We start from the raw sequence: 14,988 nt of genomic DNA, 5'->3' as shown, positions 1-14,988 counted from the left end.
TAGCACCCCCCTGGATCCTAAAATTTCAAAAACAGATAAGAGTATATTTGGAATAAGAAACCCTCAAGAATTAACAGAAATCTCTTATTCAAAGCAGGGATAAAGGAGGAATGGCCCTACCCAATGTACAGGTGTATTATGAAGCCAATATTGTCCTACAAAGCAAGAAATGGTTTCTAACGAACAACCCATATAATTGGTTTTCATCAGAAGAAGATTCAAACGGAGGCTACCCTTTACCATTCTTAATTCTAATCCACTTATTAACTACAAATCTCCCTCTACCTTCACACCCCCTATTAAAAGCCACAATAATCCAGTGGAAAAAACTTTTCAAGCTCACGTCGGATAACAGCTATCCTTATTCTCCCGATAAAATTCTTCTATCCATTTTTAACACAATGCTCGCAAAATTTCCTTTTAGAAAATGGTTTAATCTAGGGATCAAAAACTGTTCCTCTATCCCTACAGGCCCAAATAAAGATGCTCTTCTAAACTTCCATTCTCTAAAAGTCTTATATGGCCTTCCAGAAGAGGAACTCTTCAATTTACTAGAGTTAAGAAAATCTATAAGGAATAAGATATCCTTACCTTTGGCTTTACCATGCTTCATTATTACATTACTAGACCATCCTTTCTCTGAAAACATTTGGAATATGAAAAATATCTACACCTTATTTAATGAAGATCTGGAATTTACCAAATCAAAACCTATTCTGAAATGGGAAGCTGACCTAAATAAAAAATTCTCTGACAAAGAATGGAGGAAAGCTTTGAAATCCACTTATAAACTCTTTGTAAATGCAAATATACAAGAAAAAATTTTCAAGATCATTTCTCGGTGGCATTTGACCCCTGTTCGACTCAAGGAAGCCTTCCCAACTCATTCTGATTTGTGTTGGAGGAAATGTGGGCTCAAATGTAATGTTTTTCACGTCTTCTGGACCTGTCCAAAAATTAGTTTATTATGGAAAAAGATATATGACTTCATCTACAATCTGGGGAAACATAGAATACAAAGGACTCCTCAACTCTCTCTTTTTTTCACTAGAGTCAGATACCCTCCCCAGAGAAATTAAGCATATTACTCTACATATTTTTGCAGTCGTCAGACTACTTATTGCTGCTAAATGGAAAGCAGAGGACATACCCTCTATAAATAACATTTTGGAAAAGGTCTCTCAACATAACACATTTGAGCTTGCATTTGCCCTCAAAAACAATTCTATTTCAAATTACCATTCTAAATGGTCATTATGGAACTTGTATTTCCCATCCAAAGTGGAGCTAGTCATTCAAGATAAACCTTGATATTACCAGCACGTTTAAATGTTTACACATGTTGATCTAATTATCTATCTTATCCATCCGTGAAAAAATATTCTCAGAAGACTTTCTTTTTAACCCCTTTAGTTTTCCTTTCCGGTTTTCCCAGCATCTTCCGTCCCCCTTTTTCCTTTAATATTTTACCCCCTCCTATGGTTTTAAGGCCCCTCCTTTTCCTTCCTCTCTTTATTTTTTTTTTCCACTTCCTCGTCCACATTCATATATTTCTTTTGATTCAAATTTATTTAATTTCTTTGTCAATTAATCTTACGTATGTAATATTTTGTTCAGTTCTTTAAAGTGTATTTACTCAATCCATATGTATCTATATATATTACATTTTATCACTCTATACAGATTGGAAGTTCTGTTTTCCCCCCTCCCTTATATTGTAAAAAACCTTCAATACCGATTATTTAAACGAAAATATAAAAATAATTAATCCGATCGGTAAATGGCGTAAAGAGAGAAAAAATTAAAATGCCAGAATTACTTTTTTGGTCGCCGCAACATTGCAATAAAATGCAATAACAGGCGATCAAAACATCGTATCTACCCCAAAATGGTATCAAGAAAAATAGAAAATGATAATATATGGCACTCTTGCAGTAACTGATTCCGGTGCACAAGGAGAGTATCCAACCCATATATCATATAGAGCAGAAAAACTTGGCACTCTTTGAAAATAAGTTCCTTTTATTTGCATATAAATTATTAATAATAATAATAATTTGCATTCATATAGCGTTAAACGTTTTCGGTCCTGATACAGACCTTCATCAGAACTGAATGCTTTAGGTATGGGACTCCCAGAAAAACGCGCTTGTGTGCGCGACCGACATCGCTTGAGAGGACCGAAAACGTTTGACGCTATATGAATATGACTCGCCCCCTGGGCCGTGGGGTACCCGGAACCGGGCTTCAGTGCAATGTTGGGGGTAGTAGTGGCAACCCGATCTCGTGGCTTAGGGTGGTCAGACCAAATGCTGTGGCAGTCTATTTGTAGGGTTTTGAATGTCCGACTACGCCACCCGTGGATTGCGGTCAGGGATGACCGCCGCTGCAAGGCAGACCGCTGAGGCTGATGTTGGGATGCAGCACAGGGATAGGATAACTCCCCACGGGAAGAGTGTAGCCTCAGGGCAGTGTAATAGGATGCTGGAGGTGATGGTGCAGGCCGCAATAATAAAGGTTCAGAGTCTGCTTCAAACAGTCCACGGTCTTTATTGTAGTTAGTACTAATGACCCAACAGGAGTACAGGGTAGGAATGGGCCTGGGTGTCTGAGAGCATTCGGGCGAGCCCCACTGGTCAGGGTGAGTGGGTAGGCCTACCGTTCTCTCTCTGCCCTTGCTGACTATCCCCCTTTTCGTGGTGTGATAGCCCACATCCCTGAGCTGGCCGTGTACTATGCCTGTATGGCTTGCAACTCGGGCCTTAAGTACCTGTTGCTTCTCCGTGCTGTACTGGTCCCTCTGTGTGGCGGAGCCTCCAGGCTTCTTAGGCCAAGGAACCTGAAATCCCTTGCAGGTTGGTTTTCTGCTGCCGGGCTTGCAACCCTGACAGCCTCGGACCCCAGTGTCCGGTTGTGTAGTTCTCTCTCAGCCAGGACCGGCTCTTGTCGCCTCTGTCCCTGGCTTGCTGTTCCTCCTCTGCCTCCCGGACTCCTCAGCTGCTGCTGACCTGTCCCTTTCCTCTGGGAACCCTTCTGGATGCTTCAGAAGTGGGTCCTGGTCCCTCTAACCCTGCCCTCAGTTCCAGCTTTTATAGGGGCAGCCTGCTCCCCCTACTGACCTGGGACAGGAGGTGCTGCATGCTAATGGTCCCTGACCAGGGAACCTCCCTCCTGCTCTCAGACACAGCCTTTAATATTTGTGGCATCCAGGCCTGGGGTGACACAAATACAAATAAAAGGAACTTATTTTCAAAGGGTATCAATAAAAATGTCAACTCGGCACTCAAAAAATAAGCCCTCACCCAGCCCAAGAGCCCGAAAAATCATAATGGCAGGTCAGTTTTAGCATTCAGCGAACATGGTATAAAAAACCTTCAAAAAACAACTGTGGTATTGCACTTTTTTTTGCAATTTCACCGCACTTTGAATTTTTTTCCCCGTTTTCCAGTACACGATATTGTAAAACCAATGGTGTTGTTCAAAAGTACAACTCGTCCCGCAAAAAAACAAGCCCTCAAGTGGCCATATTGACAGAAAAATAGAAAAGTTATGGCTCTGGGAAGAAGGGGAGCAAAAAACGGAAGCGGAAAAACAGAAAATCCCAAGGCCGTGAAGGGGTTAAAATGTGTCACAAAAATTAAAACTCCTCCAGGGACTGGAGTGAAAAGTGCCAAAAAAATGTGACTTTTACCAAATGTCACATCCGGATAAGCAAAGTTTTTGAGGAAATATATATAAAAAAAAGACATAAAAAAGAAAGACAGCTACAAAGTGGTGCAAAAAGTATAGAGGCAGGCAAGTCCGATGGTGCAATGAATAAGGACATGCATCTGAAAGACGTCTGCCTCTATAGGTGGTGATAGGTTAGGTGTCTATGTATTTTTAATATGCTTTAAATAAATATTGGAACTTTTTATTGGACTTGCCTGCTGCTGGAATCCTCTCTTTGGATGCCCGAGAGGTGAGCTGACTTGAGAAGTTATCTCCTCTTGTGTTCTTCTTTAGGTATGTGCACGTGTTCAGTATTTATAGCAGAAAAATCTGCAAATTCTGGAGTGTCCACTGAAAGAATTGAGACGTTGCTGATCTGAAACTGCTTTAAATCTGCAAGGTAAAATTAAGCAGCATTTGCATGAGCATTCAGAAATCTCATCGACTTTGCTGGTACAGTCAAACACTGCATTTTTTCATGGCAAAAACACAAGGTGTGAACATACCCCTATTCTGCATTGTGATATTTAGGATGGCAGTTTGCAGAGAGCACAACCTCACTGATTCTGTACAAAGCCTGGATGTGTAATGTGCTATATGAGAAAATAGATGATTACTTTCCATATATGTCTCGATCTATCTATATTTAGCTGGGCTTGAAGGATGGCAGGAGGGTGAGCACCATGAAATAGACTGTTCCTATATAAAGCAAATACAGATGACAGTATCCGTATAAGTCCACTTGCTTACTCTGAATGACACCAGGATTACCTCTGCTTACCCTTTATAGTAAGAGGTCTGGAGACATTTTGGAATTTAAGGGAACCATATTACAGGGAGACGTACTCCCGCTGGTGTCACCAACTTTCCTTTACAAATAAAATTCTGTGCTCTGAAACCTTGACCGGTATGACGGATCCCAACAAATCCAGTCTGATTCATTCATCTTATAACGGCTTTGCCTGTAGTGGTAATAACTTACACGGCAGTAGCTACGGACCGATTATACTTTTTTTTCATAACCTATGTAAAAACAAGAAATTTTGAAAAAGTGGCATTTTCCTCATCTTCCAGCAGCCTATAGTTTCTCTTTCCCATCTCAGGAGATTATTGGATATGCTGAGAAACCTCCAGTACCCACCCAAAAAATCAACCTAGTGCAGACCTGGGAAAAAGACAGCCCGCATCTAGTCCTTTGGCTGCTCCTGTCTGGTCCTCAGATCTGGACTGCCAAAGAGCGGTAAACAGTGGCGTACTGCGCATGCTATATCACTAAATCACGCCTGCTACAGAAAGCCTCAGTCCTCACGCTTTACAGAGAGGAGCAGGGGAAAACATCAGTATTTTATTGTCAGTCAGTACTTGCAGGAACTGTTCTTGGCAATACTCACACCGTTGAACCACCTCCCAAGTCTGCTAGTCTACCACAGGGTTGTATAGCATAAGCCAAGGTAGTCCGAGAACCAAAGGAGAGGGCAAGCCCTCTAGCACATAACAGTCTATAAATTCAGAGTGTATGGCCCCTACTTGTAGATGCAACATATCAGAGTCAATAGCGTTAATGGGCTTTGATCTAGGCAATACTTGTGGTTTGAGGCCATGGGCCTGGATGAACCTAGCGTCGATCAAATTAAATCCCGCCCCACTGTCCAGAAAGGCAGAAATAACCACCTTATCTTTGCCAAGATGGATCTCAGCTGGTAGAAAAAAATGAGATCTATCAACGGAGGAAATAAGTACACCTTGGTTGCCAACCTCCCCACAACCCGACTCCTTAGTTTTCCGGGGGCTGTTTACTGGGGGATATGGAACGACACACACCCCACCCAGGGAAGTGGGGAGGAATAGAGTATGTATATACACAAGCCAGACAAACAAGGAATGACATACATAGATAAATGCAAATACCAATCATACAGATATGCACTCAGACAGACAACAGAGGGAAACACCGGGGAGAAAAAGAAGGGAAACCAAATAGGAGAGGATGAGGATTTGCACACAGCCAAACACCTAGCAGCAGTCACAGATAAACACTCCAAACACCTTTACCAATAACCAACTCCTCACCAGGCAGTACAAGACTTAACACTGATAATCCTGATTGTCAGAGGTGAGTATATGTAGGAGAGGGGAGTGGCCAATACTGAACAGCTGAGATCATCCAAGCTGGAAAGCTTCAGAGACTCAAAGCTGAACAGTTTAACCTCAGCACTGCTAACAGAAACCTGCACCATTTAATATGAAGTGCTTCTGATCAGTGCAGGAGTATGTAAAATCAGACGCTGCAGTCTTCTGGCCCCTCTCTGTTACGGTAAACCTGTGACATTACATTTAAAAATGCTGGGTGTCTATTAGTCAGGGCCTTGGTCCTTCTCAGCCCTTATTCACACATATGTTATTATCCCTGGACAAAGCATTTCATTGCAAAACGCGCGTAGGGTCGTACGGTGTGGTGGGTTCCTGGACATACATGTTGCAGGTAATAAGAAGGGATAGTTTGTACTGGTATTACTAATATTGGATGGATTAGTATAATGATAAATGTTTAGATATGGTCTTTTACAGGAATGAAGAGGCATACTAGTAATCCTTTTTATTATTGTCACATTTCTTAAACAATATGTGTTGTAAGGTTGCAGCTGTACAAGTCATGGATGGGAGGTATGTGTCCCCGAGGTGCCAAGCCTCAGTGATGTAGGACTCGGAAAAGCAGGCTCCAGCACACATAGTGCTGAGAGGTGTTTAATGGGCCGGATTATGGGGCCGGGTTTTATGAGCAGCTGAAAGAGCTGGGTGGGATCAGCTGCTCACTTACCTCCAGTCCAGGTCTTGGAAGGTCTGATATGGGACAGCTGCGGCTGTCTCAGTGTGTCTGTGGGTTTCGCAAGGTGAGCAGGCCTTGCATGTGCTACTCAGACTCTGTTGAAGGCAGACAAAAGGACTTCATTTAAACGGCGGAGGCCGTGCTGCATATGGGCTGGTTATTTTGAGTTTTGTTCAGCTATACCTTTTTGTGGCAGAAAAAGGCTGTTTTGTGTTTGCCTCCTGAGCGGTTTATGCAAGCAAAATAAACCAACCTGGATTTCTAATGAAAACGCTCCCTGTGCCTACCTCAACCGCAGCCGAGTGAGTGCCAAACCCTACAATTGGTGCTTGAAGCAGGGGCACAAATCCCAAGGGCAGTGTGACTGCCGCAGAGATACCGCATGTCCTTGGTGAAAGTGACTGCAAGAGCAAAAGCGATCAGCATGGAGGAGTTGTTAAAACAACTGGTGTAGGCTAATTTCTAGCAGAATCAGATGCAGCAGCAGCACAAGCAGCAGATGGAACTCCTGACAGAGGCCCTCCGTGTCAGAGAAGCCGCACCGCCTCCAAGCCGAAGCGACGAGACCCAGGTGAGGAAAACCGTGAGAGGGGCGTTGCAGAAGATGATTCCGGGGGATGATGTCGAGGCGTTTCTGGCTGTGTTTGAGAGGGTGACGGACCGTGAAAGACTGCCACCGGAGAAGTGGGCGGAGATTCTAGTGCCATATCTGACTGGGGAGCCACTTTGATATGACCCTGCAAGACGCTAAGGAATATAGCAAACTTAAGGCTGAGGTCCTGGCGTGGCTGGGTATAACCCTGGCAGTCAGGCTACAGCGAGTCCACCTCTGGGACTTCCACAAGGACAAACCTCCCCGGTCACATATGTTTGACCTTCTACACCTGGTCCAGAAGAGTCTGCAGCCAAAGACTTGTTCTCCAGCCCAAATAGTCGAACGAGTGGTCGTTGATTGGTTTATGAACGCTCTGCCAAAGCAGATTCAGTCCTGGGATGCCCATGGAGATCCCCAAAATGCAGATGACTTGGTGGGCCTAGTGGAGAAGTACAGGGCGGTAGAGTCTTCCCTGGGTGGTCAAGCAGGGATTAGATCACTTTTCTGGGCTTCCCAAAGGGGGTATGGCTCCCAAAAGAAGGGCACTAAATCCTCACTGGGTGGGCATCCAAGGTCCCAGGAGGCCGCTGAATCTCAGCTCTGTAATCAGTCCTATTCCATCCTCTGTTGGAGGTGTCATGCCCCCCCCGCCATGTAGCCGCCCAGTGTCCCATGAACTCTGTCCAATGGACTGCACCATAGGCCAGTGTTGCTCCTATTTTGCCTACCCTGCCTGCAGCACGGTTTCTCAACCTGGCGAGGGCCCTCAGGTGTGCTCAGTGTCTGTAAACGGGGTGCGAGTGACTGGACTGTTGGACTCAGGAAGTTTAGTGACCCTTATAAGGGCCACACTTCCTCATTGGCTGGTACCTGGGAAGGTGGTAGGCATCTGGTGTATCCATGGGGACGCTAAGAACTATTCTGTGGCCCAGGTGGATGTAGGCATGGACTGTGGCACCACGTCTCATGAAGTGGGGGTCGTCAAGGACTTATTGCACCCCATAATAATTGGACGGGACTTTGTATTGTTCTGGGACATGTAGAGGAAAGAGGAGATGCCTGGTTGCTCAGATGACAGCCAGATCACCCCTAAAGAAACCCTGCCGCAGACCATAGTGGATGAGTCTCCCATGTATGTGCTTGCTGGCGATGAGGATGTGGTGGCATCCCCTGAGGCCAACATCCCTGAGCAGGAGGTGTCCGAGGGTAACTTTGGAACTGGCCAACTCAGTGATTTTACTCTGAAAGGGGCATTCGAGAATGTTACCGTATAAAATGGAGTGTCTTCAGGAGCCGAGGGCCGATAGTCGGTTCTCTCATTTTGCTGTGAATGGGGATCTGCTGTACAGATTAACCAAGCCAAGGGGTGAGGTAATAGAGCAGTTACTGGTGCCAGGACCCTATAGACGCAGGGTGTTAGACATGGCTCATTCCCATGTGTTGGGTGGTCATCTGGTCACAGATAAGACTCAGGAACGGATCCTCCAGAGATTCTACTGGCCAGGTTGCTACAGAGAAATAATGAGATATTGTCGTTCCAGCCCCACATACCAGCTAACCTCCCCGGTGGCCCACTTCCGAGGTTCCCTAGTACCGCTACCTGTCATCGAGGTTCCATTTCAACGCATAGCGATGGATTTAGTCGGGCCCCTGGTCAAGTCCGCCAGAGGTCATCAGTATATCCTGGTGGTATTAGATTATGCTACACGGTATTCGGAGGCCGTACCACTACGAAACTCCTCCGCCCGGTGTATAACCCGGGAGTTAGTCCATATATTTTCCAGAACGGGGTTGCCTAAGGAGATTCTAATGGACCAAGGGACTCCATTTATGTCAAAGGTCATGAGGGAATTGTGCAAGACACTGCAGATTGCACAGATCAGAACTTCAGTGTACCATCCCTAGACGGACAGAATGGTGGAAAGGTTTAACAAAACCTTGAAGGCGATATTGAGGAAAGCAGTGGAGAAAGATGGCCAAGATTGGGACTGTCTGCTTCCCTATCTGTTGTTCCCCATCAGGGAAGTTCCCCAAGCTTCCACAGGCTTCTCCCAGTTTGAACTACTTTATGGCCGACACCCTCGAGGACTCCTGGATGTGGCAAAAGAGTCCTGGGAAGCTGAGACCACTCCCTATAGGAGCGTGGTGGAGCATATTGCCCAGATGCAAGAGAGGATTGCCAACGTGATGCCCATTGTGCAGCAGCACCTCCTCAAGGCACAGGAGGCACAGTCCAGGGTGTATAATAGGTCAGCCAGAGTGAGAGAGTTCAACCCAGGAGATCGAGTACTTGTGATAGTGCCCACATTGGAGAGCAAGTTCCTGGCCAAGTGGCAGGGCCCCTATGAGGTTGTAGAGAAAGTTGGGGAAGTCAACTATAAAATCCACCAACCGGGGAAAAGGAAGCCCTACCAAGTTTACCATGTTAACCTGCTTAAATCGTGGCAGGACAGAGAACCCGTAGAAGCTCCTTGTCTGGTAGCCAAGCCTGACGTCAACACGGAAGATGTTAAGGTGTCAGACTCCTTGTCCTGCTCACAGAAACAGCAATGTCGGGAGCTATTGCAGCGAAATAAAGACCTGTTTTCTGAGTTGCCAAGACTCACTCAGGTCATAGAGCATAATATACTTACAGAGCCTCATGTTCGCATCAACCTAAAACCGTATTGGATCCCAGAGGCCTGCAGAGAGGTGATCTCAAAAGAGGTGAAGCGGATGCTTAACCTGGGAGTCATTGAGGAGTCCAAGAGTGGCTGGTCCAATCCCATAGTCTTAGTGCCGAAACCAGATGGAGAATGGCGGTTTTGAAATGACTATAGGAAGCTAAATGAGGTTTCAGAGTTCGACACCTACAGAGTGCTTAGGGTAGATGAGCTTATTGAAAGGCTAGGGCCAGCTCGGTACATCACCACCCTGGAACTCACCAAAGGATACTGGTAAATTCCCCGGTCTAAAGAGGCCAAGGAGAAGACGGCCTTCTCAACGCCAGACGGATGTTATCAGTACGTCAGGATGCCATTTGGGTTGCAGGGAGCTGAGGCCACCTTCCAGATAGCGATGGATTGGATCGTCATATTCAGCCAGGACTGAGGAAGTCATCTTGGCAAAGTTCAAGCCATACTTGACGCCCTAAGGAAGGCGGGCTTTACCATCAACCCAAAGAAATGTGCTATAGGGATGGAGGAAGTCAAGTATCTGGGCTACGTGGTTGGTAGAAATGAAATAAAACCACAAATAAATACGGTCGAAGCGATCCTGAACTTGTCACAGCCCCTCTCGATGAAGCGGGTCACGTCATTTCTAGGCATCATGGACTACTATTGAAGATTAGTCCCGAACTTTGCCCTGATAGCAGCTCCGCTAACGGATCTTCTGAAAGGGACGAAGTCGATCGCAGCATTGCGGTGGCTAAGGGGAGGTGATCGCAATACTCACCTCCTCTTCCGGCCTCCAGCCCTGTCTGCCGCGGCTTCCCGGGTCAACATCCGGGTCACCAGACAGCAGGAAGATTTTTTGGTCATGCGCAGTACATGACCAAGCTATCTTCTCACTGTGCAGCGCTGACTGCCTGCATGGCACAGGGATGGTGCTCCATCCCTATGCTATGCAGGCGATCAGAATAAAAAAAGTGAAAGTCCCATAGTGGGACAAAGTAAAAAAGTAAAAAAACTGTCAGAAAGTGAAAAAAAAAATAAAAAAAAATTGTAAAAATATAAAATAAAAAAAATAATCCACCAAAAATAAAAAATATAATGTACCCATCAATAAATATTATTATGAAAAAAAAACAAACAAACAATAAAAGTACACATATTTGGTATAGCCGCGTCCGGAACGACCTGACCTATAAAATTGTCCCACTAGTTAACCCCTTCAGTGAATATGTTAAAAAAAAAAAAAAAAAAAAAAAAAACGAAGCAAAAAACAATGCTTTATCATCATACCGCCAAACAAAAAATGGAATAACACGCGATCAAAAAGACGAATATAAATAAAAATGGTACCGCTGAAAACGTCATCTCGTCCCGCAAAAAACAAGCCACCATACAGCTCCATGAGCCGAAAAATAAAAAAGTTATAGCTCTCAGAATAAAGCGATGCAAAAAAATAATTTTTTCTATAAAATAGCTTTTATTGTGTAAAAGCGCCAAAACATAGAAAAACGATATAAATGTGGTACCGCTGTAAACGTACTGACCCGAAGAATAAAGCTACCTTATAAATTTTACCACACGCGGAGCAGAATAAAAAAATTAAAAAAAATAATTCCTGAATTGTTGGTTTTTGTTTATTCTGCCTCCCAAAAGCTGGAATATAAATCGATCAAAAAATGTCACGTGCCTGAAAATGGCACCAATAAAAACGTCAACTCATCCCGCAAAAAACAAGCTGTCACATGACTCTATCAGCCAAAATATGGAAAAATTATAGCTCTCAAAATATGGCGATGCAAAAACTGTGTCTTTTAGTGTGTGACAGCTGTCAGTCATAAAAACCCAATATCATTCTGGTATCTCTGTAGTCGCACCGACCCGAAGAATAAGATCGTCTAATCACTTATACCGCACTAGGAACGGCGTAAAAAATAAACGCTAAGGCTGGGGTTGGGGTTGTTGCTTTTTTCAAAAGTAAAAAAAAAAAAAAAAGATGACGATATGGCAACTAGTGTTGAACGCAAGTGCTCGCTACTTGAGTTTGCATCGGGTGCTCGGGTATGCATTGAGTATCGCGGGTGCTCGAGTCTCTGCCCCATATGCTTCGCGGCCAAAAAAGCCTCGCGGGGATTGACTGCCATGCACGAGCGATCCCCGCATGTTTTTTTGGGGGTGTCTAATAACCGTGAAACATGTGGGACTCGAGCATTTCACTTGAGCACCCGTGATACATGGTGCATACCTGAGTACCCGATGCAAATTCAAGTAGCGAGCACTTGCGCTCAAGACTAATGACAACTTATTCAACATGATGACCTAATGTTATCAAATTCTGTGTCGTACCTCTGGGTTCAAAATGTTAACTATACCACTTGATAAAATCCTTGAGGGGTGTAGTTTCCAAAATGGGGTCACTTGTGGGGGGTTTCCACTATTTAGGCACATCAGGGGCTCTCCAAATGCGACGTGGCATCCGCTCTCGATTCCAGATGATTTTGCGTTCAAAAAGTCACACAGTGCTCCTTCCCTTCTGAACTCTGCCGTGCGCCTAAACACTGTATTTTCCCCACATATGGGGTATTGGTGTACTCAGGAGAAATTGCACAAACGTTTTTGAGGTCCATTTTCTCCTCTTACCCTTGTGAAAATAAAAAAATTGGGGCTAAAACATCATTTTTGTTGAAAAAGTTTGATTTTTTTATTTTCACGGCTCCACGTTATAAACTTCTGTAAAGGACTTGGGGGTTCAAAGTGCTCACCACACATCTAGATAAGTTCCCTGAGGGGTCTAGTTTCCAAAATGGTGTCACTTGTGGGGGGTTTCCACTGTTTAGGTACATCCGCTAATTATTCAAGCAAATTTTACAATCAAAAAGTCAAATGGCGCTCCTTCCTTTCCGAACCCTGCTGCGCGCCCAAATAGTGGTTTTCCTCCACATATGGGGTATCTGCTAACTCAGGAGAAATTGCACAACAAATTGCATAGTGCAATTTCTTCTGTTACCCTTATGAAAATTCAAAAGTGGGGGCTGAAAAACATTTTTGTGGGAAAAATGTGAAAATTTTATTTTTATGGCTCAATGTTATAAACTTCTGTGAAGCACCTGGGGGTTCAAGGTGCTCACCACACATCTAGATAAGTTCTCTGAGGTGTCTAGTTTCCAAAATGATGTCACTTGTGGGGAGTTTCCACTGTTAAGGCACATCAGGGGCTCTCCAAATGCAACATGGCGTCCGCTAATTATTCAAGCAAATTTTACATTCAAAAAGTCAAATGGCGCTCCTTCCCTTCCGAACCCTACCGTGCGCCCAAACAGTGTTTTTTCCCCACATATGGGGTATCTGCGTGCCCAGGGGAAATTGCACAACAAATTTTGGGGTCCATTTTTTCCTGTTACCCCTGGGAAAATAAAAAAAAATTGGGTCTAAAGTAACATTTTTGTGAAAAAAAGTTAAATATTAATTTTTTTCTTCCACATTCCAAAAATTCCTGTGAAGCACCTGAAGGATTAATAAAGTTCTTGAATGTGGTTTTGAGCACCTTGAGGGGTGCAGTTTTTAGAATGGTGTCACTTTTGGGTATTTTCTGTCATAAAGACCCCTCAAAGTGACTTTAAATATGATGTGGTCCCTAAAAAAATGGTTTTGTAAATTTTGTTGGAAAAATGAGAAATCGCTGGTCAACTTTTAACCCTTATAGCTCCCCAATAAAAAAAAAATGTTGGTTCCAAAATTGTGCTGATGTAAAGTAGACATGTGGAAAATTTTATTTATTAATTATTTTGTGAGACATATCTCTCTGATTTAAGGGCATAAAAATTCAAATTTTGAAAATTGCTAAATTTTCACCAAATTTCCGTTTTTTGCACAAATAAACGCAAGTGATACCGAAGAAATTTTACCACAATCATGAAGTACAATATGTCACGAAAAAGCAATCTCAGAATCAGGGGGATCCGTTGAAGCGTTCCAGAGTAATTACCTCATAAAGTGACAGTGGTCAGAATTGTAAAAACTGGCCTGGTCATTAACGTGCAAACCACCTTGGGTTGTAAAGAGGTTAAATGAGAAGGTGTGTCCAAACTTTTGGTCTGTACTGTATATGGCTCATGTTTAAGTGATAAATTTACTGCAGCACAGATTCATCTTAGCTAAAAGTCTAGACCCTTAGATCAGGAATGGGACAGACATTTATAGGACATTTCATAACTTTTCAGAATTCTTAGGAAAAATATTCCCCACAAACTGCACTGAACTACTGTACCTAATTTATTATATATTGTCAGAGTCGGTCCATTTTATTCCGACTCCACAGCCCTGCAATGTACACATCTGAGGTGTGGTGGGCTGATGTACACATCTGATGGGCCCGTGTACACATCTGATACATGGTGGGCCCATGTACACATCTGAAGTATGGTGGGCCGATGTACACATCTGATGGGCCCGTGTACACATCTGAAGTGTGGTGGGCCGATGTACACATCTGATGGGACCATGTACACATCTCAAGTGTGGTGGGCCGATGTACACATCTGAAGCGTGGTGGGCCCATGTACATATCTGATGGGACTGTATACACATCTGAAGTGTGGTGGGCCGATGTACACATCTGATGGGACCATGTACACATCTGATGGGCCCGTGTACACATCTGAAGCGTGGTGGGCCCATGTACATATCTGATGGGACTGTGTACACATCTGAAGTGTGGTGGGCCGATCTACACATCTGATGGGACCATGTACACATCTGAAGTGTGGTGGGCCGATGTACACATCTGATGGGCCCTGTGTACACATCTAAAGCGTGGTGGGCCCATGTACATATCTGATGGGACTGTGTACACATCTGAAGTGTGGTGGGCCGATGTACACATCTGATGGGACCATGTACACATCTGAAGTGTGGTGGGCCGATGTACACATCTGATGGGCCTGTGTACATATCTTAAGCATGGGGGGCCCATGTACACATCTGATGGGCCCGTATACACATCTGAAGCGTGGTGGGCCCATGTACACATCTGATGGTCCAATGTACACATCTGATGGTCCAATGTACACATCTGAAGCGTGGTGGGCCCATGTACAAATCTGATAGGCCCGTGTACACATCTGAAGCGTGGTGGACCCATGTACACATCTGATGGGCCTGTGTACATATCTAAAGCATGGGGAGCCCATGTACACATCTGATGG

Source organism: Phyllobates terribilis, unplaced genomic scaffold, assembly GCF_046119375.1.
Source record: "Phyllobates terribilis strain yellow unplaced genomic scaffold, ASM4611937v1 Scaffold_65__1_contigs__length_7625178, whole genome shotgun sequence".
NCBI lineage: Eukaryota > Metazoa > Chordata > Amphibia > Anura > Dendrobatidae > Phyllobates > Phyllobates terribilis.
The sequence above is the reverse complement of the archived record's forward strand: the minus strand, read 5'-3'. Positions refer to the sequence as shown.